The sequence below is a fragment of the Meles meles genome, chromosome 4 (assembly GCF_922984935.1).
Source record: "Meles meles chromosome 4, mMelMel3.1 paternal haplotype, whole genome shotgun sequence".
Taxonomy (NCBI): Eukaryota; Metazoa; Chordata; class Mammalia; order Carnivora; family Mustelidae; genus Meles; species Meles meles.
Window position 1 is genome coordinate 79,022,945 of NC_060069.1, and position 14,180 is coordinate 79,037,124.

Below are 14,180 nucleotides of genomic sequence, written 5' to 3' on the forward strand. Positions count from 1 at the left end.
ACTAAAATCAATATGGCAAAATGGTAATAATAGTTATTTTCTTCTCTATCATTAATCCTGTTTTCCAAGTTAGATTTTGTTGGATGGACCAGGGAAAATGGGTATTATGACAAAATGAAACATTTTTAAAGATAAAGAAAAAATTAAAACTTTTTAAAGTATTAAATTTTTTCATAGTTCACTAAAAAGTACGTCTGTGTCATGCATTTTGATGTACTACAGTTTGCTGTAAAACTGCAAGAACTATTTAAGTTTTCTCTATTATCTGACATTTGACATCCATTCTCACTCCTACCATAAGGGTAAAGACATATTTTGCTAAGAGGTAAATTTTATTTTATTTAATTTTTTTAAAGATTTTATTTATTTATTTGGCAGATAGAGATCACAAGTAGGCAGAGCAGGAGGCAGAGAGAGAGGAGGAAAGGCTCCCTGCTGAGCAGAGAGCCCAATGTGGGGCTCGATCCCAGGACCTGATCCTGACCTGAGCTGAAGGCAGAGGCTTAACTAACCCACTGAGCCACCCAGGTGCCCCCTAAGAGGTAAATTTTATAACGGATAAATGTACTAGCCTTTTGCCTCAGGAGATCCGTGATCAATAATTTGCTTAAGTAATAAATGATAATAATGTAGACAGTCAAACACTGGTTTTTTAGTTGACATTAATCTAATCACAAAACTACTTCACAATTCATCATAATTTATGATTTCTCCTTAAGAAAAGCCCCAAATCATGGCTGTTTTAGTATGATTAAAAAGTATTGGCAGAGCTTTGTTTTCTAACTTAACTTGCTAATTTTCTTTCAGAATTCTAATGTAGCGAGGGCACGTAATGTACATATATAACGAATACATTATTTCTTGGGTTTTCATTTCATTCTAAAATACTTTCTTGCTAGTTTCCTCCTGACCCCACCTTGCTGACCTAAAAAATGAGGTAGATTAAACCTTATTTTTATCTTTGAAAATTATCATGCTAATAAAATCTGATAATTAAAAGTACTGCTTTTATAGACTTAAAAAAAAATACCTACCATTAAAGGGTATCGAAACAATACATTATAGTAACTTGAGTATGATAACCCCAAGGCTTTACCACTCAACTAATGACCACTTTTTTTTTTTAATTTGGCCACTATACCAAAATGACAACTGATTTTTCACATTCTTTTCCCGATTAGTTTTACCATATATTTTGTTCTATATTTGTTTATGAAGTTATGAGAAACAAAATATTCCAATAAGGAAAACAAATACATTTATAAAAAACCTTTAAGTTAAACCATATGAAATGCTGATATGCAATCATTTTTTTAAAAAGATTTTATTTATTTATTTGACAGACAGAGATCACAATTAGGCAGAGAGGCAGGTGGTGGTGGGGGGGAAGCAGGCCCTCTGCTCAGCAGAGATACTGGACCTGAGCTGAAGGCAAAGGCTTTAACCCCCTGAGCCACCCAGGAGCCCCTATGCAATCATCTTTTAACCATAAAAGTTTGGTTCAACCTAAAAACAGAATTCACATGGTGGGGGGTGGGGGCAGGGTAGGGCTAGCTACAGAAGCAACAGAAGAAATTATAAAGGAAAAAGAGACAGGTTTGGCTGCATAAAAATATTCAATTTTATATAGAAAGCACCCAGCAACACAGAAGTGAAATACAATGCAACATAATAACAGTAAAATTATTAGCAACAGATTTAACCAAGGGTTTAGAGCTTCATTTCAAAACAGTCCCTAACAGCTGATAGCCAAATCATTAGTTCCTAAAAGATGAAAAGGAAAGAGCATTAAGACAAGTCCCACAATGAAAAGGCAGCTGGTCAAATTTTTCCTTAGATTTCTCTGGTAGAATTAACCATCATTATTATTAAAATATGCAAATTAAAAATGTTTAACTGGTAGGTAATGCTAGGCAATGATGTAAAACTCTATTACTTCACTAGTGGTCTTATAAATTAATGCACTTAGAGACAGCAATTTGAAAAATGTGTATTCATACACAAAGAATATTTCCAATTTGGGGGTTTAGAAGAATATTTTCTTAAAAGAAAATATTTAAAATACGAAGGAGTTATGACCAGTCAGGTATTTTAAATACGTTTCTTTTAAAAGTGAGGGCAGGAAATAACCTAAATCTCCAGTAATAAAGAGCTAGTGAGGCAAATCTACTAAGATGCAGTATATCTTTTAAAAACAATGATAACGTTAAAAACTTAAAGTACAGAAAACTGCCTACTAACCAGAAAAGACAGAGTACTATATATTAAGAATATCTAAAATATTTATACCTTTTGACACAGGATTTTTATTTCAAGAATCTACTCTAAGTTAACCATTTAAGATACCAAGATCAATGCAGAGAGATGTTCATCCCAGTGTTATTTATAACACTAAATTTTAACTCAATTCAATTACTGAATATTCAATTCAGTTGAATTGAATTTAATTATTTTATTTATTCAATTATTACTGAAAATAATTGAAAGCAATATACAAGTGATTTTTAACAATGGAAGAATAATTGGATTTATCTCATTAAATTGATATACGGGGGGTTCCTGGGTGGCTCAGTCAGTTAAGGGGCTACCTTTGGCTGAGGTCATGACCAGCATCCTGGGATGGAGTCCTGCATCTGGCTCCCTGCTCATTGAGGAGTCTGCTTCTCCCTCTCCCCAGCTCTTACACTCTCTCTCCCTCTCAAATAAATAAAATCCTAAAAAGAAAAACAAAACTGATATACTGAAGCATAATGTAGCTATTAAAGATACTTATAAAAAATCTTAATGACATTGAAAATTATTCTAACTATACTACTAAGTGAAAATTCAGGACATGAATTTAGATCATACTTTAGATTCAATTTATGTGAAATATGCACTACAATATGTATGCACAGGGCAAAGATGTGAAGAAACCATCCCAAAATGTTATAATAGTATGTTCTTACTTCCAATAACAGCTGCAAGAGTAGAGAGATATAAATCTAGACAAAAATGACAAAAACCAACTATTTTACAACACTGAGAAATAACCACTTACGGGGAAGAACTTGAGAAATACTGCTGCAACGAGGAATGGCATCTTTTGACCTTTTTGCCTGGGGACATTCCCACTGCCTGAAAGGCAAAAATCCCACAACTGTAGCACCCATAGTTGGTAGGCTTGGTTCAGGGGAATAGCAAAATTAGATTTTGGAAGTGAGAGAGGCTTGGATGGTGGAGATTATAAACTGGCCACATACTCATGGCTGTTATTAAATTACACATGTATGCAGATTTTAGAGAACACGGTAAAGACTGAAAGTCTGGGGCTTGTAAATTTGCTTTACCTTGGAATGCATTCCCATCTACACACATCCTAGCCATAGTGTGGAAGCCTTACTGCCCTAAGGTACCACTCGCTGACCATAAACACTATAGGCAGAAGAGAGACCCCCTAAAGAGCCATGCTTAAAAAGAAGACAACACCAGCAAATACATAAAAACTGGGCTGAGACATCAGCAGCTGAACACTATAGAGGCAACAAATTTCACAGACTGAGTCATAGAAAGGTAATTGCCTACTAAAACAAAACCCCAAAACAGAGGGAAAAAAAGAGAATCCAGAGTCACCAGAACACAATATCTACACATCTACAAAATTTACTAGATATTTTTAAAGAAACATGAAAGTGAGAAGCTATACTCAAGAAAAAAAACAGTTAATAGAAAATAACCCCGAAGTGGCACAGATGTTTGATTTAACAAAGACTTCAAGAAACTATTATAAATGTGTTCAAAGAATTAAAGGAAAATATGCTAAGAAGGACTAAATAAATAGGGAATTTCAACAGAAAACTTTCAAACTATAGAGAAAGAGCCAAAAGGAAATCCTACAATTGACAAGTACAATAACTGAAAAGAAAACCAAAAACAAAACAAAAACCCCTCACAGATGGGCTCATTAACAGATCTGAGATAGCAGAAGAATTAGTAAATATAAAGACATATCAATAAAAATTACCCAAGCAAAAAACAAAAGGAAAAAGTACTGGAGGAAAATGACAGACCCTTTGTGATCTGTGGAGCAATATCAAACATCCTAACATAAATGTAATTTAAGTCCTAAAAGGAGAAAAGAAGAAGAAAGAGCAGAGAAGGGGCACCTGGGTGGCTCAGTCGTTAAATGTGTGCCTTCGTTCGGCTCAGGTCCTGATCCCTGGGATGGAGCCCTGCATTGGGCTCCCTGCTCAGCAGGAAGCCTGCTTCTCCCTCTCCCACTCCCCCTGCTTATGTTCCTTCTCCCACTGCGTGTCTCTCTCTGTCAAATAAAGAAATAAAATCAAGAAAGAAAGAAAGAGAAAGAAAGGAAGAAAGGGAAGAAAAAAATGTGAAGAAATAATGCCCCAAAAATAAATAAATAAATTTGGTGGAAAACTTTAACATTTCAACAATGCTCAATAAATTCCAACTGGACAAATGCAAAAGAACAACACTTTTATGCATCATAGTTAAACTCCTAAAAGCCAAAGGCAAAAGAAAGAATCTTGAAAATAGCAAGAGAAAAATACCATGACACAGACAAGGAAAAAATAAGATTAATAGTTGACGTGCATCAGAAATAATGCAGACCAGAGGCAATGGGGATGGCATACTTAAACTGCTAATGGAAAAACACACCTACAAATCAGGAATTCCATATCCAACAAAAATAAAAGACAATATATGGGTGCCTGGGTGGCTCAGTTGGTTAAGCATCTGCCTTTGGCTCAGGTCATGATCTCAGGGTCCTGGGATGGAGTCCCACCTGGGGCTCCCTGCTCAATGTGGAGCTTGCTTCTCCCTCTCCCTCTGCTGCTCACCCAGCTTATTCTCTCTCTCCCTCTCTCTCTCTTTCTTTGTCAAACAAACAAACAAACAAAAAATAAAGACAAAATAAAAACATTCACAGATAAACAAAAACTGTGGTAATTTATTGCTAGTGGACCTGCCCTAGTAAGAAATACTGATATAAGTCCTTCTGGCTAATAGGAAATTAATGGTAACTCAGAACCACTCAGAAGGCACAAAGAGCACTGGGAACAGTAAAAATACAAATATTTTTAAATTTTCCTCTCTTAATTTCTTTGCAAGACATGTACTTGCTGAAAGCAAAGATTCTAGCACTGTATTGTTGAGTTTATAATGTGTATATATGTGATAATATGTATAACAGCAATAGTATAAAGGAGAGGAAAATGGAGGTAAAATTGGTACAAATGAAATAAACTGGAAAAGAGGTAAAGTGGTATATTTTATTTCAATTTTATCAGATTAACTTGAAATAGATTATAAGTTCAAGATGCATACTATAAACCCATGACACATCTTTCTTAAAAGGTGGCCAACTATTATTTTAGTGAATAATGGACTAAATTTAAATTCTCTTGTATACGATTACCTTCTAGGTGAGCTTTTTCTTTCTTGTTATGAAGTAAAATATACATGTGGAGAAATGGACATATTAGTAATGTACAGCTCAATGAATTCAGCAAGCAATTTTAAGACCTGTAGGAATTTTCTCATAGCTATTAAGTTTACACTTATCTTCTTGAAAGATCTGATTGCCATGCTCTTTTACATATATTACAATAAACCTTTAACATGTATTATTATTTTAAAAGATGCATATTGTGATCTCTAGAGCAACTACTAAAAAAATAAGCTTTCTACAATGTTCTTGAAAATTTCTATAGTCAGAATGTCACTTGAATAAAATGATAAAAATATATACTGTTTAAAAAAGACTAGAAAGAGGGGCACCTGGGTGGCTCAGTCGATTAAGTATCCAACTCTTGATTTTAGCTCAGGTCTTGATCTCAGGGTCATGAGTTCAAGCCCTGTGTTGGGCTCCACACTCTTAAAAAGCAAAACAAAACTAGAAAGAAAAACACTAAAATGGTAATCAAAAGGAGAGCATTATAAGTGATTTTTTCCTTTCTTTGTTGTTTCTGAATTGCATGTGAAGTAGTTACAATATTTTTAAATTGGAATATTCCAACGAAATTTAAACCATGCAAAATATACCATAAAAAATATGCCAAAACCTCAGGGGATACTAAAGGCATTTAATATGGGTATCACGCATGGGTATCAGAGAGTCTAAACCTCCTGAAATAATATGCACTTATATTTTTCTGGACAGAGAATCTACAGCTTTTATCCGATTCCCAGAGGGATCTCTGTGTCCAAAAAAAAGTTAAAACCCGGTGTTCTAAAGTATTAATAAATGACCTGTCATATCCCATTCATTTGGACTATGGATTCCAAGGCATCCTTACCTAATTATTGCCTTTTGAAATGATAATTCACTAATTTAAGTTAGTTCATAACTCTTTAATTTGCCTTTATTCTTATTTCAGAGGCTCAGATCTGGGTGACAGGAAGAGATAGGGTAAAGAGAATATTCTCTGGGCTGCAAAGACAGAAAACAAGATGATTATATGAACTGGAAGACTCCCTACTCCTGAAGCAAGGTACTAAGCTATATAATTCTTACTTTTATTTTTCATATACGTCTTCAGGATAGGACCAATCAGTTTATGATTTTTAAAGATTTCTCAGGTAATTTAACCAGCCAGGTAGGGTATTACTGCTCTGAATTAACAGTGAATTCCTGGGGCCAAGGAGGTTTGTAATCATTTCTATAGCCCTAGCACCCAAAGCAGTGCCCGGAACACAGAAGATTCTTAATAAACAATTTGTTGAAGGAATAAATGAGTCTTCTTTTTCATAGTATGTGGATAAAAAAATCAGGCAAAGTCAAATTATCATACTTATTACACATAACAAATATTCCAGACAAGAAAAGGTCCACACTCCTTAGATAATAAGTTACTGGTTATATCAGAAGATTTCTGTTTAGATTATTAGTGCTGAAGTATTCCAGATATCTGGCCTTGACATCCCCACTGATCAAAGTAAAAATAACATCTCATTCACATTATTTTCTAAGGGAAATAAGTCATATTCCTTGGAGTTAGCAATACCTCCAGTGCTCCTGAGTGGCCACATCAAGAGACACTTACAGACAAACTTACTATTGTCTTCCTTTCCAAAACAACATCATTTTAGATCACTTCCAAATCCAAGAAAATCTTCCCATATAGTTTAACATTAAATTTATAGTTTAACATTAACATTAAAGTTATAGTTTAACATTAAATTCCTGCTATGACAGTACAATTTTGAAACTATAAACTTAAATATACAAAGATCATAGATTAAAAGTATAAAAGGTATCTTTAATATCATAACTGGAGGTTATCAGACCAAGTAATTCACAGAATAGAGAAACTTTTCCCTGAAAAACCAGGAACCCATTTACCTTGTTCCATGCTGAACATGCAAAGGATCCCAAAGTTGTGAAAAGAGAAGTTTCAAGCAGTACATAATGCATGTCAGTAGTGAGTCTTATGAGTACATCTACTTTGTTATGAAATTCATTTCAAGATTAAAATTGTTAATTATAATCATGTAACACTAAAAAAATTAACTATGGAAAACAACTATGAAAGAATATACTTTTAATGATTAAATACAGTAGAACACTATTCTGATTAGAAACACAACATAAAATATGCTGCCTTTGTCCACTCAATTTTCTACTTACCAACACACATTATAAATGTAGTTGGACAGCCCATATCAAACTGAAATTGAGTTAGATTCACAAATTTCAGGGCCTGTGTGGTCAACCTTAGAGTGGATATATCAGAAATCTAGTGTTGGACCGAGAAGTGGTTTGCAAAAGGAGTCATTCTTCAGGGAAGTGTGAGTTAAAGTAGACAAGCTGAACCTTATAACAATGTTTTAGCTGTCATATTTGTGATTTCCAAGTTTAGATTCTGTATCCATCACTCAAATTTCTCTTTGATCTAAGCTGCCTCCTCTCCTCCACTGTGGATCTTATTTATGGGTCTTAGGATAAGAAAAGGGTGCAAATAAAAACTCAAAGTTCCTTTCACTATAGTCTTCTTAAAAACACTCAGGAGTATAGGCATTTATGCTTAGGTATTCCCTACCCCTAACATAATGTACTGTAAAAAGGGAGACAGGCACCTTTCCTAAGTTCTACCAGAAGTTCATGCAGGAAGATCAGTCACCTGGCCTGGCACATAGAGAACATACCTAGCATATGTGGCAATACCTATTGGGTTCAGTAGTGCTATAGGCAGAGGAGGGTCAAGGTGAAGGGAGATTTAAAAGGGCTGTCTTCCCCCCACCTCACCCCGCCTTTTTTAAGATTTCAAACTACTGGAACATTTGCTTATGAACACAGATCAGGCAATTCTCCTCAAAACTGCCACAGACACTTGGACTGGAAGTCCAAAACTGGACTTCCAGTTTTTAACTGGAAGGACAAAAGTCAGTCCAGCACCTTTTGCTAAAGAAAGTTCAGTTCTACTCTAACTTTGTTTTTTGTTGAATGATTCAGATTACACAGCAGGAAAAAATCTGGAATAGACAGATACTCTGGTACACCTGCAATGTTCAAATGTCACCTGTGTCTCCATGTGTTGCTAGGATACTGTCAAATGATAAAATCTCAGTGGATTAATGGCTCTATCACAACTTCTAAAGCAAAGTCCCACCTGGAGTCCGAGAAGGCTTGAGAGCCCCTGAGTATGTTCTAGGAGAATTGCATGGAAAACATTCTCTGAGAATTTTAAAATGTGCATTTAGGAACACCCTGAAAACTACTAATACAAGTATGTGAGTACACCACTTATTATCAAGCAAATCAATGCAATTTCAGTGCCAGCTTTTATGTTTGTGTTCATAACCAGGTCTGGTGCCATGTGATCTTCTAACATGCTGGTGTTTCCTTTTAATGCAAAGTGTTGCTAAGGAGGTGTGCCCAAAAGTCAAATGACAATGGCCTCACATCCACTGCTCTACGCACATTAAATTTCCTGGCAATTATAAGGAAAAAATGACTTTTACTGCAGTTATACTTTGCAACTGAGAAATTTTCGCAAAATAATGTCTTACATTATATAGCAAATTAAGATTTTTTCACTTTTATGAAGGTAAATCAAAGTACTTTGGATTTAGTATCGGAAGTTTATTTTGGGCTAATGAGAAAAGACTGGATGTAATGTCAAAACTTTGTCTGTGTCAAGAGCACGCCAAAGGCATTTTTGTATAAAATTCAGGGATTCTCCATTAGACTAAAAAGAGATAACTGGTGGATAGTGAAGCATTGAAAATTGAAACACATGAAACAGAGTAGGCAGTACAGATAGGGAAAACCCAAAAAATCTGAGCTACATTTTTTTTACATTTTTACATTTATAAAACAGCCCTTTCTGCATTTATCATTTAAGCTCACATTCTGCTAGTCTGCACACACCAATTTGCAATGATTGCAAGAGCAGTGATAGTAAAAATTCTCTATTAAATAGGTTTTAAAATATATTTTAATATTTTATTACTCTTGGCTGCATTAAATGACTAGATCATCAAAACAATGGCCCAGTAATTAAAATAAGCTTATTTTTTCAGAATAGAAAAATTCAAATAATTACGAAGACATAAATCTCAAGATCATTCAGGCACTAGATGAGACATAAAACATTCAATCAAACTACAATGAGATACCATCTCACACCTGTTAGAATGGTTAAAATCATAAACACAAGAAAAAACAGGTGCTGGGGAGGATATGGAGAAAAAGGAATCCTCTTTGACTGTTGGGAGAATACGTATTGCTGCAGCTATTGTGGAAAACAGTATGGAGGTTCCTCAAAAAACTAAAATAGAGTTACCCCCCAGTAATCGCACCCAAAAATTTACCCCCAAAATACAAAAACTAATTTACTCAAAAAATACAAAAACACTAATTCAAAGGGATATAGGCATTCCTATGTTTACTGCGGCATTATTTTTAATAGCCAAACTATGAAAGCAGCCCAAGTGTCCACTGATCGATGAATGGGTAACGAAAATGTGATATATCTCCACACAATGGAATATTATTCAGCCATAAAAAGAATGAAATCCTGCCATTTGCATGGATGGAGCAGAGAGTATAAAGCTAAGTGAAGTAAGTGAAATAAGTCAGTCAGAGAAAGACAAATACCATGTGATCTCACTCATATGTGGAATTTAAAAAATACCAAACAAGCAAAGGAAAAAAGAGAGACAAACCAAGAAACAGACTCTTTACTACAGAGAACAAACACAGTTACCAGAGGGAACGTCAGTGGGGAGATGGGTGAAATAGGTGGTGAGGATTAGCGAATACACTTACCATGCTAAAAAAAAAAAAAAGAGAGACAAAATAAGACAAAAAAAAAAAGAAAACATAAAACATGCAAGTAAATCTATCAATAAATCAAACCTTGGAAATACAATGTAAATTTAAAAAATACCATCTGTATTAAATTAATTATATTGGTTAAGTCTTATTTCCATAGATTTTGATGTTTTACTTTTAATTTGTAAATGTAGCTGGTAAATTTATATTAATATGTAAATTTATTTGAGAGGTAATCAAGTATACTAAGAGCTTGAGCACTGGAGCCTAGACAGCCAGGAATTAAATCCCAAACCTGACATTTATTACCTGCAGGATCTTGAACAAGTCATTTAGCCTACCTGTGCTTCCATTTGCTTATCCATAAAATGGAGATAATAATACTGAAAATGTTGTAAAATACTGAAATAAAATACTGAAAATGTTGTAAGTGGGATTTTTAGAAAGGGGGTATGAGCTCTGGAGCCAGACTGCCTGGGTATTATAGTTCAATTTCCCTTCTCCCGGGGTATATTATTGCAGGGTTTTATTGTGCCTAACTCACAGGATTATAGAAAAGATGAGTGTGAATGTGTGTATGTGTATGTGTGTGTGTGTGTATATATGTGTGTGTATATATATATATATATATATAAAATCTATCTATCTACCATCCATCCATCCATCCAAAGTACCTAGAACATAGCAAGATTTACATGTGTTAGGATTATTATTGTTACTATATAACTTCATTATTAATATTAGTATTATGGTTTTACATTTATAAAACACTATGACTATAAGGATTTGAATCTACTTTTATATATATACATTAAGCACCATTATGATATAGTAACAAAGTCTATTAGGTGAAGGACACTTGGGTGGCTTGGTTAAGCAAACAACTCCTGATTTTGGATCAGGTCATGATCTTGGGGTCCTGGGTTCCAGGCCCACGTTGGGCTCTGTGCTCATTGGAGTGTCTGCTTTAGGGTTCTCTTTCCCCCCTACCTGCCTCAGAACCTAAAATAAATAATACATCTTTTTTTTTTTAAGTCTATAAAGTGGGAGGAGTAATAAGAATTTTTTTCTCTTTAAACAGAGTCCATATATGACTAAATAAACAAACCATTTTTTTTTAAAGATTTTATTTATTTGAGAGAAAGAGAAAGAGCATGAGTGGAGGGAGGGGCAGAGGGAGAAGGAGATGCAGACTCCCTGCTTAGCGAAAAGCCCCACTAGGGGCTGGAACCCAGGATCATGACCTGAGCCAAAGACAGAAGCTTAAACAACTGAGCCACCCAGGCACCCCAGCTTAAACTATTTCTCCACTAACCTGTTTCTCTAAGCTATGTTTGTTCAACAACAGAAAACATGTCATTTCTGAAACTCCTAAGAGAAGTGGCAATTTAGCAACACAGCAAGGCTCTCTAATATTTTAATGGTCTACCCTCAACTCAAATCATCTTTATCTACTTAGAAAACACTGTATCAACTACACATGCACACAGTCTGGCAGTTACTAGACAGGCAAGTGTTTGATATCAGTCAAATCAAGTGTGGTTTTATTTCTGCTGATTAAACTTAAATATTAGATCAGTGAATGAAGTAAAAACAATAATAATAAACATTTTTTCAGTTTCCAAAAATGTAGCACAAGTTACTTAGGACAAATAGAAATACCACCTTTCATACAAGCACTGTGCTACCTTTTCATGTCAAGGCAACTATCTGTGACTTAGGGACTTTTTGTTTGAAGATTTTTTCCCTTATACTTTTATGGTTTCATGAAAATTTCAAAAGTATTTGGAAATGAAATTCTACATAAATCACAATGTATCAGATCTCTTTTAAATGAGGATCAGAATGAATTCATTTGTGTTTTGACTTAATGGTCTTTTTCTATTAACAATAATAGGCATCTTAGTTTCTTTAGGAATGAGTTGGTCTCTAAATAAATAAAACCATACAATGATAGTACGTATTCTTTGTTACTATGTCAGGACACAATTTAATTCCCTTTTGCTAGGGTATATGATTAAATTACTTAATTTGTCTTTGCCATGCATGTGGTGGTTAGCTTTTTTTTCATACAAATTCACAAGAAATTTTTTCATAGGTATACTTCCCTAAAAATGTCTGGTTCTACGCTCCATCCTAGATAGTGGATACAATTTGGATAATAGCCAATAGATGGCACTGTTCACACTAGGTAGCAAAGACTTCATAAAGTTCTCATTACAGGCACAAATTATTAAGACCAAATATCTACTCAATCAGTGAATTTGAATTTTTTGTGATGAGGACATATATTACTGATAGATATTGATAAATTTACACTTAACATTTGCAGAATATGGAGACCAATGCAAACCATTCACTTATTCACTTAAAAATATTTATTTAGTACCTACTATCACTAGGCACTAGAGATACAAAGTAAGATACTTCCTGGGTTTCAGGTAATCATAGAATAATGTGATGAGTAAAACTGTTAATGGAGATATGCACATAGGAGCACAGGGGCTCATTCTGGGGATGGAATGGATTAGCGAATGATTTCTGCAGAAATGTTGCCTGAGCTCCTCACAAAGGATTAAGGTTGGGGGAGTGAGGATGTTAGTATATCATAGTTTAAACAAAGGGGAAAAAAAACAACAGCCAGGACAAGAAAGTAAATGGTAAATGGTATAATACAATGTGAATAGGGTGAATCAGAGCATTATAAGATACTTGAATGAGAGTCTGCTATCTTAAGAAATTTGGACTTAAACCTTTATGTAATAGGGATCCATTAAAGTATGATAAGGAGTGGTGTGACCAGATTTGTATTGTAGAGAGACCACTGCTAGAACTATGTAAGCATAAATTTGAATGGGATAATATGGAAGGTGGGAATCCACCACAGTGGCTATTGTGGTAGTAGTCCAGGCAGCAAGCAATAAAGCCTTAACTGGAGCAGTGGCAACAGAGTAGAGAGGAAGACAATTTTGAGAAATATTTAAGGAAATGGCATTCAAATGGATGTAAACAGATGAGGGAGGAGGAATCTAGAATGACAATCAAGATGCTGTATATCCCAGGTCCTTCTGAAATGTCACAAATGACTTTTTACTTGATCCACCACCCTTTTAATTGCCTTTCATATAAAGTATAAGTTGTTGTCCTTTCACCCATATAATTTCTCTTTGATAGCCTCCTGTACTTTACCTTCAAAACACTTACAAGAATTTGTGAGAATTACCACAAAAATACGCGTATTATGTATCTGTTTACTTTCTCTCCTATTCATTAAATTTTACTAAATGAGGAGAGGGTCATCTCTCCTAATCTACATCACTATTGCACAGCTAGCATCCACTTGGGTACATAGTTGATACTCAAGAAATATTTGCTGAAGCAACATATATTTCTGAAGTTTCAAACTCTACCCACATCAACCACGACTTTAGGCTACATTCAGGAAAGCAAAACCACAAGAGATGCTGCCTATTCATTAAATACTTAGGCTTTTTTTCAGTGACAGCTTTTCTCACCAGGACAGGAATGAGCCTTTTTTGACATGCCAAGTTAGAAGTTATTTTCCAGTGTAATAGGTAATAGGTGTTCTCTGGTCAGGTCAACGTCCTTCATCAAAGACAACAACTAAAATACCACTCTATAAAAACAATAAGTTTCCTCCTTCACTTTTTCGGAGTCTTGCCCTGGTTTCAACCATTTCTCCTTGCCTCTCCACCTTTCATGGATATAAATTTATTCAAATAGCTTAATCTTCTATTCTCAAGGCCATCTTAAGATATCACAGGGGTTAGTCAATTCCCTAAGATTTAACTGTCCCCCTTAAAGAAAAACCTTTCCCCACTCTCACATTGTAGAATATTAATTACAGCATGTGTGTAGAGGGGGAGGAGAGTGCAGTGTG

At 34.8% G+C, this 14,180-nt stretch overlaps 1 protein-coding gene across 2 annotated transcripts in view; it reads right to left on the bottom strand.

Moving 5' to 3' along the window:
- Positions 1–14,180, bottom strand: part of RSRC1 (arginine and serine rich coiled-coil 1) — a 428,947-nt gene that overhangs the window by 195,133 nt on the left and 219,634 nt on the right. The window lies entirely within an intron of this gene.